The sequence below is a fragment of the Harpia harpyja genome, chromosome 21, assembly GCF_026419915.1.
Source record: "Harpia harpyja isolate bHarHar1 chromosome 21, bHarHar1 primary haplotype, whole genome shotgun sequence".
Lineage (NCBI taxonomy): Eukaryota > Metazoa > Chordata > Aves > Accipitriformes > Accipitridae > Harpia > Harpia harpyja.
Genome location: NC_068960.1, coordinates 14,966,276 through 14,983,457, shown reverse-complemented (window position 1 = coordinate 14,983,457; position 17,182 = coordinate 14,966,276).

Below are 17,182 nucleotides of genomic sequence, written 5' to 3'. Positions count from 1 at the left end.
AGAAACAAATTTCTTTATCCGTTGAGCGTTGAGACACATATGTGCAATTCACTAGTTGAAACTTGTGTTATTATCTCTTATCCCTCCACGACAATTTGCCAAAATAATTGCCTCAGCCACAATGACCTTGTTATGTGATGTTTCCGAGGAAGATGCGCAACAATTTGTTTCTTAGGGTAGCTTTCTTGTTTAAATTAGCATAATTTCTTCTTAAAAACAAACAGATCTGACTCCTCCATTCAGTAGTAGTGCAGACAGAAATTGTTTATGCTGTTTTTACTTTGTTATTATTTTGGGTTGAGTTTTTATTTTCTTTTGGAAAATAACTAATGATAGATTAGGAGGTAAACAGCTGCTTTCATGGCGTGATGTGTTAGCATGTAGCTTGCTTCTGTAATAATTGCTTTTAAATACCAGTGTCAGAGTAAAATTTATAATGAGGAACACTTTACTGTAGCCTTTGCTTTTATAAAACCTATCTGAAAACATGTGCAGATAACAATATACATATAAGGGTATTTCCTGGCCTTTGTTTCCTGGCTTTTTACCAGTTACTAATCTACAAGAGGACCTTTCTTCCTATTCCATGATAGTCTTCAGTGAAAGACTATGTCACAATTTTGCGGGGGGGCACAAGTGCACTGTATTGGTTGGATCACTCTTTTTTCATTGCTCTTACTGAGACCTGGGAGGCCCAGCTTCCCTCCAGGATGTTGACTTTTTCAAAATTCTTTGATGCTTAGACAATGAGGTAAACATTTTAGTCTTTTATTATAATTTCTGCCAATATACCCATTCCAGAAGTCAGATTCCCTGGTCTCCTGATACTGTGCTTATTATCTCTTGTTCTACTGGTGTTAACGCTAATTTAAATTGTAGGTTACAAACCACAATTAGATAATAACAGATTTTATATCCAAGTTCCTTTGGAACCACTGGGTGTATACCATGTGTTTCTATTCATTTTATCAATTTATTCTAAAAGCTTTCCATTGACAGGTCAGTTTGAGGAAGTATTTTGTAGTCACCCTACACGGAGAATCTCTCCAGTCCGGAAATACCACTAAGCTTCTCTATGGCAAACATGGATGTGTGGGATTCATTCTGTTTGCCTGCCTTGTATGTTCTTCATACACATCCATTAGCTCCATGCACTCAAACAGGCTTGCTGCTTTTTGTGGGTATTTGAAAAACTTGGTATTTTAAATTTTTATGTCTTATAGCAAGTTACTTCTTGAAATCTTCTGGTGGTGGTTTTTTTGTTGTTTGTTTGGGTTTTTCTTTTTTTTATTCCCCCTTGTTTTCTTGTTTTATATTCATTTTGTCAGAGTTTGTTATTTTCAATTTCCTCAGATGGATGCAACTTCTGCTTTTTGAAGGATGTCTTTTCATGTCTAATAACCTCTTCTACTCTGCTATTTGAGCACACTGACTTTTTTTGGAAGCCCATTTAAAATTATTTTTGATAGGTAATATACATGTACTCTGAGCTTTTACAGTGGTGCCTTTAAAGAGCCTCTATGCCAGTTTATATAAAAAGAAAGCTTTAAAATATTTATATGAATATTTTAAAATTTTAGCTGATTCTTTTTAATTTATTTTTAACTAGCTTCTTCATTTTGGTATCGTTCTTCTTTTTCAAGTTAAGTAAGCTAACCTTTCAAGTTAAACCTCTTGTGGCTTTCCTTTTGGGTTTCTTTTTGGCTTTTTTCCCCTCTCATACAAGCAGTTTTGTATCTGAGTGTGGAGTAGTGTCTATTCCAGAGTTTTTCTTGGATAACTTCATCTTAAATCTTGAGCTGATTCAAGAATTGCTTCTCATCTTGTGAATTTTTTCATTAGCTGCTCCAAAAAGTGGTTCTTTGTGGTTTAGTATGTCCACCAAACATGATATGTAGCCACAGTACACTATATGGGGACTAAATAAAATCTGTCATTATTACTGTGCTTTATGTCTTCACAGCTCTTCACTCTTCCTGGCAATTTGTAGCCATTGTCATCGTAGTATATTTTAGATATATTTTACATTTCTATTTTGGTATATCTTGCTTAGCTCTCCAAAGCTTTGTAGAGAAATAGGAGACATTTTCCTAATACCTGCACAAATAATCAGTTACTAACCCTTAGTCATCCTTTCAGAAGCTTAAAGGGCAGGTTCACATGAGATAACATGTCCCTATTCCTCTCATTCCAGTGATAACATGTCTTTCCTTCCCCTGCAACCTTGAACTGCAATCTCTCTTGAGTAATTCTGATGATTTGCAGTTGTGTTTTGTTATATCGGTACCTTTTCATCCCATGTTATACCAATTACACTGCTGCTGATTTATCCTGCGTGCCTCCTTTTAGATCTTCTGTAACAAACTGCTTGTAAACCAACTATTCTGTTCTTCCCCTTGAAACTAGGTCAGTGGTGATTTTCAGGACTGTTTCTCAAGGTGGAATACCATACAAGTCTTCATGAGTTTCTTCTAATGAATGACAGAAATTCTTCATTTTAGATATTTCCTATCATCACTCTTAATCAGTCAGACTCCCTTATGGGTTTTGATCCCATACAAAGACCTTGTAATCTGTGGTGATTTCTTTTGTCAGCTGTCTCTTACTTTCTGGGCTACTTTAAATATCTTATCTTTTCCCAGTAATTGTTTGTTTTCTCTCCTTAATCTGTTGAGTCATTTTTTCAAACCCACTAGGAGTTCACTTTTTTACTTTCAATCCTTGTGTTCAGCTTGGAAAAATTCTTCCTAACTATACTTACTTTTCCTGAACTTCTCAATGTCAGCTTTATGTGGCAATTACTCTCACTCTAATACACTATGGACTCCATCACCCATTGTGTACGTGACTCTTGACTAATTTGAGTTAATTGCAAGTTAATTACTATTTAACAGATTTGATTTTCTTCATTATTTGCTGAGCTACATGTTAAATTATGCTGTCTTTATGAGGAAATGGCTTTCCACAATTAGAGATATATGCCCTGTTCAAACCGTTTGGCACTGTTAGATGCGGCCATAACATTTTTGCTTATGGTGTTCTTTTGTTTATTTGAATACACAATTCTGGAATATAGATTACTTTTTTACTCTTTGACACTGCTGCTGCTGTCTCCAGGAGTACAAAAAGCTCTCCTGCATGCCCAAAACAACGTTTCTAGAAACTTTATTATAGACATGCAAGTTTGGGAGAAGCGTAATATGGCTTTTTTTATTTTTCTTGTGCGTTCATCTAGTGGCATTATTTGCGCTGTGACCAAATAAACTCTATAGTAAAATTATGCAAGATTTAAAAAAAAAAAAGAAAAAAAAAAGAGAGAGTGAGGCAACCCAGCATATGTAGCAAAGTTGAACAGAATAATGTTTTACTTTAGCTTTTACAGGACACTTGTTTGATGGTACAGTTCCTGCAAAATTTGGGATCACAGAAAACCTTGATTAAAAATAGAGACATCTTTTTGAAATACATTTTGTAACTGAAAGTGATTCACACAGTGAGTATTGGGTTAATATTTTTAATTCTTGTGTTATGCAGGGAATTTTTGATGGAAAAAGATTTAAACTGTTTGCATAGGTGATCCAAGTCTCTAGATCACTGAAAATAAAAAAAAAAAAACCACCAAACCATAATGTGATCCCTCCAAACTTTTTGTTAAAACCTATGCCTCCTAAAAAGAAAAATTTATTTTTATTTTAGCTACTGTGTTTGCTCATGCATAAATCTTAGTTCTAACTTGCTATTTTGTAGTTTCTGCTGATCCAAATCATGAAGTTATCCTTCAGACTTCTCTCAGGCAATTCTACCTTTAACTCTCCTTTCTAAATTATTGGGAGCTTATCAGTTTCAGTAGCAGCATTTTGGAACATATGATCACCAGCTCTTATACATTGATCAAAATCTAATCCTGCAATGTTACAATTTCATCAAATTTAACATGCCTATATGATTTCCTACAATGACTTCCTCTAGATGTGATCTTAGTAGGTAAAGCTGGTATTTATCTACTAATTGCAGAGAGCTATGGTCCCTTGTTAATATGGCGCACACAGTATTATTTTGTATAAGTAGGTTACAGTACCATGTGGTTCCTTGGTAGCTTCCAATAAAACAGCATAGCCAAAGATGATATTTTTAGCTGTTGTTACATACGGCTTTTAGCAGTGCTTCTGCCAAAGGCAACAGTGTATGGCCAAGGTGGTGAGCCGCTGCTTAGAAGTGTATGCATAAGTTGCATTACTGAAACTGTCATTAAAGATTAACAGGGCTTTTTTCTGAACACGATGTGTCAACATCAGGTATTATTTGAATATTCTACAAGTAATCTGAAAAAAATACTTGAGATAAAATAAAGTATAGGCAGGAAGGAGAGGCAGAGTCATACATCTGAATTACAAAAAGCTCCAATCTCAAAAATTAGCATAGTGGGTTTTTTCTTTCCCTTTCACTTTCCCAAAACATGCCCATTAACCTGGTCTACTTTCTGGTTTTCATTTAACTTGGGTAAGTGTGGTGGTGTTAACTGTTCAATTACAATTTGATGGAGTTGCAATGGTTTTGTTATATAAGATAGGTTTATGACCAGGGAAATGTAAGGATTTTCGGTTAATTACTTCTCTCGTGAAAACCTCTACGTTCATTCCTGGAAAAAGGAGAAATTCAAATCCCTTGCGTCTTCCCCACTGTACCCTGCCTCCTGCTGTATGAGATTTTTAACCATTAAATATTAAAATTTTCTGAAAATGTTGTCAGTGGACATATCCATTTTCCTTCTATCACATAGGGGTTACCCCATATGCTCTCATTTGGTGACTGACATCTGCAACTATAAACAGCCCCGAATTTTGGTCTGTATTTAATTACAAAATTAACTTTATTATGTAATTTTGAATCTTTGTCTGAAGAGGCGCTCATATATTTGTGCTTTTGATGGAACACAGATTTCTAAGACTTCTACTTTTTTACTGAGCCTCCTCCTGCTCCATTTAAGGCCTGAATGAAAACTAAGTAGGCAAACTTTCCTAACTGTATGGTGATCTTCTGTGTTACTGAAATTAAAAAGATGTAATTTTGAAAGAAGAAAATTTGGCTGTGGTAGCATGTGTATGTTAATTCCTTCTGGTTGTCTTTTGCTTCCTGAAAAAGAGAAAGTAGACTTATGTGCTGTGAGCTCAAATTGTAACTTGATCTCTGCATAAGAGAGGTGAATGTTTGTGGTAAATGTGGCTTTCTTAATGAGGACTTGCTGTACTGCATGAAACACTGTCACAAGTAATAATAAACAGCAGCCAGTTTCTGCTGTTGCAGTAGGAATAAAAAATGGCTAGAGAATCTTTCCTCCACAACTGTGTCAACAGCAGGTCCTCATTACCTGTCCACAGCAGCTGAAAACTGATTTATCCCCTGATGGTCAGAATGCTGCCTAAGCTTGTTGTCTTTGTTGAATTTTTTTGAAAGGCAAAAAGAAATATTTTCCTCTTTCTTAAAATGATTTTTTTTTTTTTTTGGTGCTCCCTGAAGCTGATTATGCTACTTTCAATCCATTAGATTACTCATGGACTTTCTGGACTCTGGGCCTGTGAGCTGTAGGAATTGCAAACGCATGCAATTCCAGTCAAGGTCCTGAACTGACAGGTAATCATCTGATTAGGAGGTGGGAAATCAAACTGTGATCTCTTTCAAAGAGGATTTGCCTCGTTCTTCCTGCTTTTGCGGTAAATGCACAAGTGCCCACTTTCCATGTGGAAAATATGAGAAGCTCTGTAATGTCATCATGAATAATATTGCATCCCTCAGTTTCTTCATTTTCCTGTGTGCCTGTTTTCCTCTGGAGTGATTTTCAGTTACTCTGGGCTGCAGAAAGGAAGCATAGGAAAACCAGCAGAAGAGCATTTGACTTGAAAGAGTGAATCAAGATCTGAAGAGGGTAACCACTCCAGGAAGATCATCTTTGTAAAGGGAATAGAGGTCTCTATTACTGAATGTTTGGTGTTAATGATGTCAAAAGGAACAGAGAAACTGGATGGGAGAAGACTGTTTTTAATTTATCTTGCCGTCTAGCATAGGGACTCACAGGTCTTCCCACAGCTGCAAGGAGGGACAACTTGAAACAAAATGGTTGGTTCTGTTCTTGTTGACCTGAGGAGTCCTCCTGGTGACTCTTGGAGTAGACAAGTACTAAAGACAGTCCTGTGTGGAAAAGGTGATCCATGTCACTTAACTGCAGATGTTTATTGCACTTTGTTTAGCGATCATGACCACACTAGAGAGAAGAGCAGAGTTAGAGTTGCTACTGAGGCCCTGGAGGCTCCTACATCCAAGGCTCCATCTTAAGGTCCAAAGATTTATACCCTTTATCTGACTCATGGCTGCTGCAGGTTCATGATATACTCAGAATCAAAACCCCCTTTAAAGGCCCAAACTTCATAAATCTTAAATCCTGTAAACATCCTGGTTCCTGAAGTACCGATTCCAGGAACATTTCAGGAAATACAATATTGCAATAACTTTGAGTCCTGTAGTCCTGTTTTCCAGCAAGGAAATTGAATTAAAAGAGGGGAGCATTACATGAGAAACCTCTGTTGGGACTAATTAGAAATATTTCTGAATGGGGTGAGTTAGATGAGCAATCCACTAAAACTATGCAAAGCCATGCCTGTCCAGCTTCCAGCAAACTGAGTGAGAAAGGAAATGAGAGACTGTCCCCAGTGATAATTTCTTTTGGAAGAGGAGGGAAAACTTCATGGCTGATGGAGTCTGGTTCGTGACATTCCTTCTCTGAAAGGAGTTTGGACCAGTCTATGGTTCAAAAATATTGCTTTTCTGCAGCAAATCTCAGAAGCAACAGACACTAAAGGGTGTGTGTGGGGGGGAAGATCTAGTTCTGTGCCGGTTGCCATAAGAATTGAGATTAGCCTTCTCTACTACCAAAACCAAACTGAGGCAGTGCCATATGCTGGAGTGAACACAGACTCTCAGGATGAAGTTAAACATAGATGTTCTTGGTTTACAGTGGGAGGATTTGGGGGTGGGGGTGATTTTTTTTTTTTTTTTTTTTTAAATTGAATTTCACAGAGGAGCAAAGAGGTTTTTGTGAATATACATCCATCTTTCCTCCTCACCCTCTCAATATATCCAAAAGGAAAAGTTTCTAGAGATACAGCTTAGGGTAAGAGCATCTTTAGTCCTTCAAAAAATCTCAGTTCAAATGAACTTAGGCTTATGACATCTGCATGCTTTTTTGGGGGGTCACTGTTCTAGTCTGACACTTGTGGCTATATCTATTTTTTTTATGCTGCATGAGATGATTGTGTAAGGGTAGTTAATATTATAAGTACATCTTGCAAATGGTTCCCTTTAGGGGAGTTAGAGTGAAGGCCAGCAGTTCCCTGGGAGCCTGCAGCCGTGGGGGGGTCCCTGTCAGATCCCCTGGGGCTGGCAGGGCCAGGCAGGCCTGTCCCTCTGCCCTGAGCCCTCAGCTGAGGCCATCAGGCACCTCTGTAGGGATGGGCCAAGGCCAGACTTAAAGCTTATATTTGAACAATGTTACATGGCATGCAACCAACATCAAAACATGGTCTAGAGTTTTTTGTGTTGTTCCTGTTAGAGCAAGTTAAAATAAGTATGTATTTATAGAGTGTTTTTCTATCTAAACATTTCAACGTTTCAACATGTCATTAAAACATGTTGGCTTTTGCCAATTTTAAATGGCAATTTTTGAAAAAAATTGGTCTCATTTTGATAACATTGAAATAAGATATTTCTAAACAAGAGGGTTTTGGTTTAGCTTTATCATGTAGTTGTTCAGTGTTCATTTCACAGTGATATATTGATTTCATTAATGAGGATTGTTTAATATGAATAGAATATCTTTCATGCAAGTATTAAGCTATCTTATAAAGTAAAGTAAAAGTTGTCTCACAAAAGGCACAAACAAAAATGACCACCAGGCTTAGGAGGTTTTCCCTCTCTTGAAAATATTAAAGTCTATCTGCTAAGATGCTAGAAACTTCATAGAGACACCTACTTTTTTCCAGTTAACAGTAACAGCAACATGTGTGTTTCCATTTACAAAAATTCTAGTAGTCAGTGGAGAATTTGGGGAATTGTGCCTTAGCCTGAGAGAAGTGCAGGATTTGGGAGACATATGAGAGTTTGAGTTAGTATTTTTTATGAACGGGTTGGATGAGCAGTGCATAAGTTTATCCTATACACCAAGAAGCTGGTTCATCGCCCTGAAGTGTAATTTTCTTGAATGAAAGGGCTGGATTTTTATCCTGATGTTTTATTTTTCTGACTTGGAAAAGGAGGATAGCGTTGTTCTGGATGTATCAGTATTTTGAGGAGACATTTCATTTGCTGCTGGAAAAATATTTCTAACAACAGTCTCTAAAGCTGAGTTTCATTTTTTGCAAGGCAGTTTTCACATTGTTTGGAAATGTTATCAGTATTGCATTTCCACCCCCTTCCCTCCGACCCCCCTCCCGGCAGGAAGTCACAAATATACCCCTCCAATTCTTTGACAGTGTTATTCAGTACAGGGATTTTTATGCAATGTCCTAAGTGTCACGAAGGGTCTTCATTCATCTGTTCATCTTTAATGGCATCTTAATTTCTTAAAAGCATCTCAGCTGAAAACTTAAACACTTTTTATATGTTTCATGATGAAAGAATTATCTGATGGTAACTCAGACTTGCTGTGATTCCTATTGGCTATATTCATAGAGGCTTTAATATGATTATCTTAATCTTTAGGGGGATTTGTGTAAGCATGAAGTATTCAAATGAACTGAAATTCAGAAGAGCTTTTCATAATTCTTTGTTACTGAATGTTACAGGGAACTGGACTTCTATCACTTAGCGTTTCTACTTCAAATAAATGTACAGGAGGTCTTGCTTCTCCACAAGTAGCACTCCAACGGAACAGCCAAGAGTTTTGAGGACTCATGTCCAAGACTTACATATTTGACTAGAGGTGTTATCATCTCTTAACTCCAGATTTTCACAAGGAGACTATCCAAAATTTTCTGAAGTACTGTATGCCTTTTGCTGAAACCAGGTGCTAGTGTACAAATATTCTTAGTTTTCTCTGTATCATACTTTCCAGTTTGGGTTTCTCAACGTCCCACAAAGCTTAGAGTTTTCCACAGAAGTTCCATTATGTTTATGGTACCATATATATCTCTCTCTATATATATCTTTATATAATTGTTTTGGTGTGGTTTTGTTTCATTTTCTTTTCAAAAACTTGCATCTAGGTCTTTGGAAAATTCTTTCAGTTATGGGCAATTGCTTGAGTGTTAAATTCCAGGAGCTGAAGCAGCTACACAAGATGACCAGCTCTTTATCTGATATTTTGCATATATGGTTTGCAGTAATTTAATTCACCTGTAAGTTTTTCTGTGGATATCAGTAACCTACAAAGCGTGTACAGACACACTTGTGCTTATTTAATTTGTACAGAAAATAGAGAAGTATCATTTTTACAATAGAATAAACAACAAAGCAACCAGCCTGGAAAACTCTGCCCTTTTGAGAGCCCAGTAGGTTTTCCAAATGTTGTTGGAGGAAGACTTTTTTTTTTTTTTTTTTTTTAATATCCCAATTACCCATCCTATCTTTGCAATATTAGGTACAATGGACATTGTTCCCTGTGTGAAGGCTCATAGGGGTTGTCTAATAAAACAGTGACTGTACCTTGAACATCTGTAAAGGAGTTCTTCAGAAGGTGGAGGAGATGGTTCCTTTTGTGAGAGCTTGAACTGTAGAGTCTGCTTTTCCAATACTGCACAGCTTTGAGTATTGGCTTAAATTCTGTGTACTTTAGTGTACTTCATTATACTTTGTGCATATATAATTGGCAACAGTTTAGAGAGAGAAAATTTTTATTAAATATGTTAATCACCTAACAACATTTGCCTTGCAGTCTCAACTATAAAAGAAACAGATAAGAGGGGAAAAAAAAGGTTTCATGCATAAAATAAACGTAACACATGAAGTAAATGAAAAATAGCAAGGTGAAACATCAGTTGTTCTCTCAAATCCTTCCAGTTCTAATAATGTGTTTTTAATACCTCAGAAAAAGAAATGGAAAAAAAGAAATGTGATTTTTATCTTGACTCTGATCTTTTATTACCATTGAAATGCTTGTGGTGTTTGTTTGAGAAAGTTTCCTTACAAGTTATTTAATGTATTTATTGAAATGACAGTGTTTCCATACTTTATTATGATTAAAGTTCTGTTGGCTGGACTGTTCTTATACGGCATCCAGTAAGTGTTTTTGTGTTTCTGCATCGGTGGTGTATGGGATTTGCAATAATGGATGTCATAACCCTCCGCTGAAGCTTTGGAAAGAATTGGCCATCAATCATAACGTATAGGCTTTTCAATTGTAGCTCCTAGTAAATGTGTTTTCTTCATTTATTTGGAAGCTATTACGCTGTCATTTAAAAGCACAAGGGAAAGGGGAAAAAGCCCTTTTAATGAGACTTTGTGCACTCTGTTTTTTAATAACAATGGATTGTTTCATGTTAAATTTAAAGCATGTAGTTCCTTAGCAAACGGGGGTTTAGTTGGTTCACATAATCAAAAGCAGTACAACTGGAATATGAGCATCTGCTCTGACAGTTTGTTTCTTTTCTGACAGAAAGAACAAACATACGTACTTTCCCTATTTTATACTTTGAAAAGTCAAAACTTTCTTCCTCATGTAATTGCCCTTGCAGATCTCATCAGTGATGGTTCACATGCTGTTTCACAGATCACAGAGATTTCAAAGCTTGCTTTCTGATGAGTAAGAGGTTCTCTAGCCATCATCACCAAGCCAGCCTTGCTTCCTGCTTCTCTCTAGCTCTTGCTTTATTGCTTTATCTTTTTTACTGATGCTTAACTCACCAGTTCAGGTTTTTGTACTGCCACATAGCACAGTGGGACCTGGGCATAGACTTTGTTGCATAGCAGAAAAGTTGTTGTTGTTGTTTGTCTTTGATGTTTCTTTTTCTCCCTTTTCGGGATGAATGCACAAGTCTTTAGGGTTATGTGTGATTGCGGTGTAACAGTTTAAGATTATTTTTAAAAAATAATTTTTTTTAGGTCACTTTAATGAATTAAGATAGTCAAAATTCTAATAAAGGAATCAAGCTGGCATACTGTGAAATAAACAACTCATTCTTTAAGAGCCTCCTAGTTATCTTAGTCTGTTCCCATATTTATACTTAGTAGGAAAAGTTAATTTAAGACATTTAAAAAAAAAAAAAAGGCGCTTCATAAATATGACCACATTCCTGTCAAGTGTGTGGCTTTCATGACTTTAAAAGTTAGTATCTGACAATGTTTCCACAATTTTCACTTATTGAATCAGGCCTGTTATATTGATAGAAGTTCATACTATTCAAGAAACTTTCATGGAAAATTATGATATGGTGTTTCATAATAACTGATCCTTACAGTACAATCAACAAACAACTGTTTTCCTCTAACTACTTCACCTTCATTGTAAAGTGCCTCTACACTTTTACATTTGTTTCTTGTTTAGGAAATATCTGTACAATGTCCTGTTTTGAAAAAACTTTTCTTTTAAAACTTAGTCTAAAACTGCAGAGCTGCAATTACAGCAGTGTTAAAGAAGTTTCTTCCATCATGTTTTTCTTAGTCTCAAATATCTAAACAAATTTGAAGAATTCAGTGCTTTGTGAAAATCATTAACTACTAATGCAAGTAGTAGATACTCATCACTTTACCTACAAACAAAAAAAGCAAATTGTGTAACACACAGGAAAAAAAATACTTAGACCAACACATAATTGCTTCTTTTTAAGCAGACCTTCTGAAAATACTGAAAAAAAAAATATATTAATAGTGGCTTGTTTCTTTCTTTAGTGCAAGTTTTCCTTGCCTTGTGATATAAAGGTAGCCATGGTAACTTAACATTTTAATCACTTCTTTGCAGTGCATTTCTTAAGTAAAGAGTATGTAGAACCTGCACTTGATGGCTGAACTAATTAATTCTGCTGTCTTTTAAAAAATATTTCAAGATAACTTTCTTATTTAAAAATAAATAAATGAAACAAAAATGCCAAATCTGCGAAGGAGACCACAAATTTGCGTTTGAAATTTTGTTGCTGGATCCACCTGACTGAAAGATAGGGATTTTCTGTGCTTATAAGATCCTTGCATTTCTTGGAGAACAGGGGAAATCCCATGACTCTAAGGAAGTGCTCATATTTCATTTAATTATACATTGGCAGCAGTTCTGCAGGCACTGGCCTTTCGGCAGATGCAGTGTCTCAGAGATGTTAAAAGAATATTTGAGTTAGTGGCGACTGCTGGCTCTGCAACAAGCTATGCCAGGCTCTTCTCTCAATGCTCTCAAGCATTTTTTAGCACAGAATGAAAACAAATATTGAACTCTTTCCCTAATCTGTAAACAATTTTCGATTGCTGTATTTATGTGGGAAACAAGCATCCGTCTGTAGCAACAGTGTTGGTAGTTCTGTTGTAGGGGAAGCTTGTCAAGACTGAAAATGAACATTTTTCCTTTGGATTTTGGATTTCTGAATGCTCCAGAACACTACAGAGTGAAAAGGGGGTTGATATGGGCTTTGTCATTGAGTGGTACTTTGGGTTTGTACTTTCCATATGCGTTACTTGCCAGGTGATAACTTTATTTAGCTGTGCATTTGGATATCATTATTGAAACCCACTACTATGAATATTAAACACAATCTGTGGTTCTCTAATCACTTAAGTAATCCTTTCAGCAAACTCCTTGTGCAGAGGTATGTCCCACACGCTTCACTTTCTGTAACTGCAGTACACCAGCATCATTGCTTCCCTAATAAAGAATGTGATTTTTTTAATATATATTTTTTTTAAGGATAAAGTTTTAATTTGCCTACCTTCTTTTCCTGTGGTCTTAAATCAGAAGCCAGGAGCTGTTGGTATCAACAGCTAGATAAGGATTTTGAGTTCTGTTCATCTCATGGATGCTGAAGTTGACACATGTACTCAACTGGCTGACAGAAGAGAACAATGCAGTTTCTTTGTGTCAGATTGAGTATTAAACTTTTTCAGGACAGTTGTAAACCTGTTGTAATAAATATTCTTGAAAACCATTGGGATCTTCTTACCTGGGAATTCTTCATCCTGGTTATTCTGGATTCCACAGGAGCTAGTAAAATAAAATTAGCATGGTAGGCTTTTATTTATATTTGTGAAACAGTTGTAAAAAACAGTTATTTCACAGCAGTTAATAAGAGTTGACAGTTTCAAATTTTTTTAAGTATCTGATTCATGTCAATTCACTAAAAAAAAAAAAAAAGCAAACATATTGCCAACTGTATGGAGAGAGCTTACTATGTAGGAGTCACAGACCAGGTCACTTACACATTTTTGTGGCGCATTGGTGCTTAATTCTTTGAATCGTGTGCTTGCCATATCTCTGCTACAGGTAGAGGAAAGAATTTCCAGTTTCCCTTCCTGGGTCTTGCCAGCCTTCTCTGCCTCTCTGCTGGAGAAACTGCTTAAGCAAGGAAAAACATTTGGAGTAAACCCATCTCTCTGTATTAACAGAGCTTGCTATAGCATTGTGCTTCAGCCTTCCTACCCAGTGCTTTGTACTGCGGCTTTGAAGGGAGGTGTAGGAGCTAGAGGGAGGGATAAAAGAATTGTGTGATTTTTGCTTAGAAGATGTTGTCAGTGGGTAATAATTCAGGCAGGGGTTTTCAGTGGCCTGCTACAACGAATAGAAACCTCACTGAAACATGTGCGGAGTTAAGTCAGCCCTTCGCATTTTATGTGTTCTGTATAGTGTGATCAACAAATAGCCTCGGTGCATAGCACTCTATCTTTCTCTACTCATGTTTTGAAAGGGTCACTCAGTCATTCATAGGAGGGAAGTGGAAGGATGGGTGACTTCAGAGGGGCACAGCTTGCTGCACCTACAAATGTCAATGCAGAGATGTCATTTTAACGCAGGCATTTTGGAAGCTGGGAAAGATGGCTCTGTGGCAGTAAGTGCAGAGAGTTAGAGTAGCAAAGTGCTGGATGAGTGTTTGAGTGTGGAGAATTTGGGGAAGCAAAGGCTTTGTGCACCTGGTATGTCTCTCTTTGAAGCCAAAAAATGTGCCTGGTCTCACAATGTGGGGTATGTCAGCATTTGTAGATGTTTCTTGTATGTTAACTGTCAGAAAAGAAGCATAGTTCTTTATCTGCAATTGTACTTTACAGAATCATAGAATGGTTTGGGTTGGAAGGGACCTTAAATATCATCTAGTTTTCCAAGCCCCCTGCCATGGGCAGGGACACCTTCCACTAGACCAAGTTGCTCAAAGCCCCATCCAACCGGGCCTTGAACACCTCCAGGGATGGGGCATCCACAACCTGTCTGGGCAACCTTTTCCAGTGTCTCACCACCCCCACAGTGAAGAACTTCCTTACATCTAATCTAAATCTACCCTCTTTCAGTTTAAAGCCATTATCCCTTGTCCTATCACTGCATGCCCTTGTAAAAAGTCCCTCTGCACCTTTCCTGTAGGCCCCCTTTAGGTACTGGCAGGCTGCTGTAAGGTCTCCCCGAAGCCTTCTCTTCTCCAGGCTGAACAACCCCAGCTGTCTCAGCCTGTCTTCATAGGAGAGGTGCTCCAGCCCTCTGATCATCTTCATGGCCCTCCTCTGGACTCGCTCCAACAGGTCCATGTCCTTCTTATGTTGGGGGCCCCAGAGCTGAATGCAGTACTGCAGGTGGGGTCCCACTTGTGCAAGGAAAAATGAATTTAAGTGGGAGACCAAACACATCAGCATTGGTCCTGGATTTTTTTAATATAGAAGAAGAAAAATATTTGGTCCAAGCCTTCCGCAAGATCTATGGACAGACTGGTCAGGAATTATTGTGAGAACTATGTTGAGTGCCAGGCACCATGCTTCCTAAACTCACAGAGCAGCTGAGCAATTTGACTGTGCTTTTTGCAGACTGGCTGCCTGGGATGTAGCCAAATTAGACAGCCAGTTTCTCAGTCTTGGTATGTAAATAAAGTAGGGTTGTGTCCCTAAGTATCAGCCCCTTAGACTAGAGGGAAGACAACTAAGAGGGGTTAATGAATGAATTCTCTAAACCATAGTACACTAGAAGAGGGGGGTTGGGGGGTGGAAGAGTAAGTTGCCTTTTTTTTTTTTTTTAAGGGGAGGGGGCACTCGTTACACTTAATCAAGTGGAGAATAATCTGAGAGTCAAAGGCCCTTAATTATGTTTTCACTTGGTATGCATTTTGTTTGTCTGACAGATCTCTTTGGCAGCCATGCAAAGAGGCTCTGATATATTTAGAGCCATTTGTATTCAATATATGAACTGTTACCCACATCTCTAGGCAAAGAGTTCACACACAGAAATGAAAATTCACCTGCACTTCTCTAAGGTGAAGGTGTCAATCCCCAAATGGCTGCAAACTGTATGTATGTACGAGAACTTTGGATTGCAGAACAGAGTGGTAAATGCTGAATGTGCAGAATGGCTTAATTTCCTGTGTGCAGGGCTGAGCAAGGTTATTAAGAAGCCCTTTCAAGTTTAAGATTTTCCCCAGGGAAAGTCCAGAAACACAGCTGCTTAAAAGGAGAGAAAGAGAGAGAGGAAAAAAGTAAGAATAAAAAGGGACTGAAATGTGCAGATGCTGGCTATGTGCTGCATAGAAGCTGGAGGCGATATTTTGTACAAACCTGAGGTGAGGCAAGGTAGCAGCAGCAGGAATGGGAGGAGGGACTGAGCGTTCATCAGTGCTAGCTCTTGTTCCTGATATCTTATTCGGACGTGTTGCAGGTGTAGAGAGTTGCTGACACATGAGAATAAAACCTGCGAGTGCTGAGCGAGTGTTGAATTAACAGCTATAGCTGAGAAAAGGAAGGAAGAAGAAAGTATGGATTTGTTCTGACTAGTGATGATTTGGGGAATCTGTATATGTGAAACTTTGATTTGGTGACTTTGCTGCATCGTTGGAAATATCAGTGTGAGTGGAATCCACTAGCTGTTGTCTAGTGCATCTAAAGGCATATTGTTCTGGAAGGAGAGGGGGGTTTCTGGGGAAAGTAGCAGCCCAAGTCAAAGAAATGTGCATGATAGTTTGGGATAGACAAGCCCCTTAAAAGCATAAGATTTCTGAGAGGCTTTCTAGAACTCTTCCAAAACAATTAATGAGAAAAACCCTAATGTGATGTAGAAATTGAGGAGAAAGCAGCATATGGATCAGGATGCCTGTAATTTTTGAGCTATCTGAAGTGAAGCAAATGGATTCAGGAACGGTTTGCAGAGTAAACATTTGCTTTCAATAGTGTCATATGTGTCCCTAAATAAGTCCCAAAGGGTTGATAGTAGGGAACAACTGGAGTCATTGCTAGTCTTGAAGCCAAATAGCCACACAGTCCCTCTTTCATAGAGAGGGAGCAGAAACAGCCTGCTCCAGAGCAGCTGAAGCCAAAGACAGAAGCGTGAACTTACTGAGATCTCAAAAAGCTGTGGCCATATGGGTCTGGCATGCTGAAACTTGAACTTAGCTGTTAGATGATGCAAAGATTGCTAAAAGCTGTGTTACTTCTCTAATGCAGTCATTGCTCTTCAGGATTATACTCGGTCTTTGTACGCATGCAAGTGCTTCTCCTGTTACACTATGTATCTAGAGCTATTAAATTGGGAAAGGAGATAGGAAGTTAGTTTAGGGCTGAGAACTCTGATCCAATTAAATATCTTTTTATATATGTTTTCACTCACAACTGGGGAAAACAGTATAACTGGAAATTAAAACAAGAACTAAGATCTTCCCCTGCTGCTCTTGACATAGAGGAATAGATTGCCCTTTCCCATTGGGCATCCCAGTGCCAGGGTGTGACAATTACTCTGTGCTTTGTTCCTGTGTTGGCTCTGGCATGCCCCGCTCTAATTCCAGCATTTGGTGTATTGTCACTCTATGTGCTAATGTCCAAAAAGGCAATTAATAAATATAAAACAATGCTAAATTCACACAAAATCTAGAAAGATTGTGAAACACTGATGTAGAACCTATTCCTATCCTTGATATGCTCTCTTAGTGAAGATGGTGTGCGTGTACCATGCAACTGCTAAGATGCAAGTAAGAATGATTCTCCTGTGTTTGGATAAGAACTTAAATGCTAGCACACTTAAAATCCCCCTGATTTTTTTTTT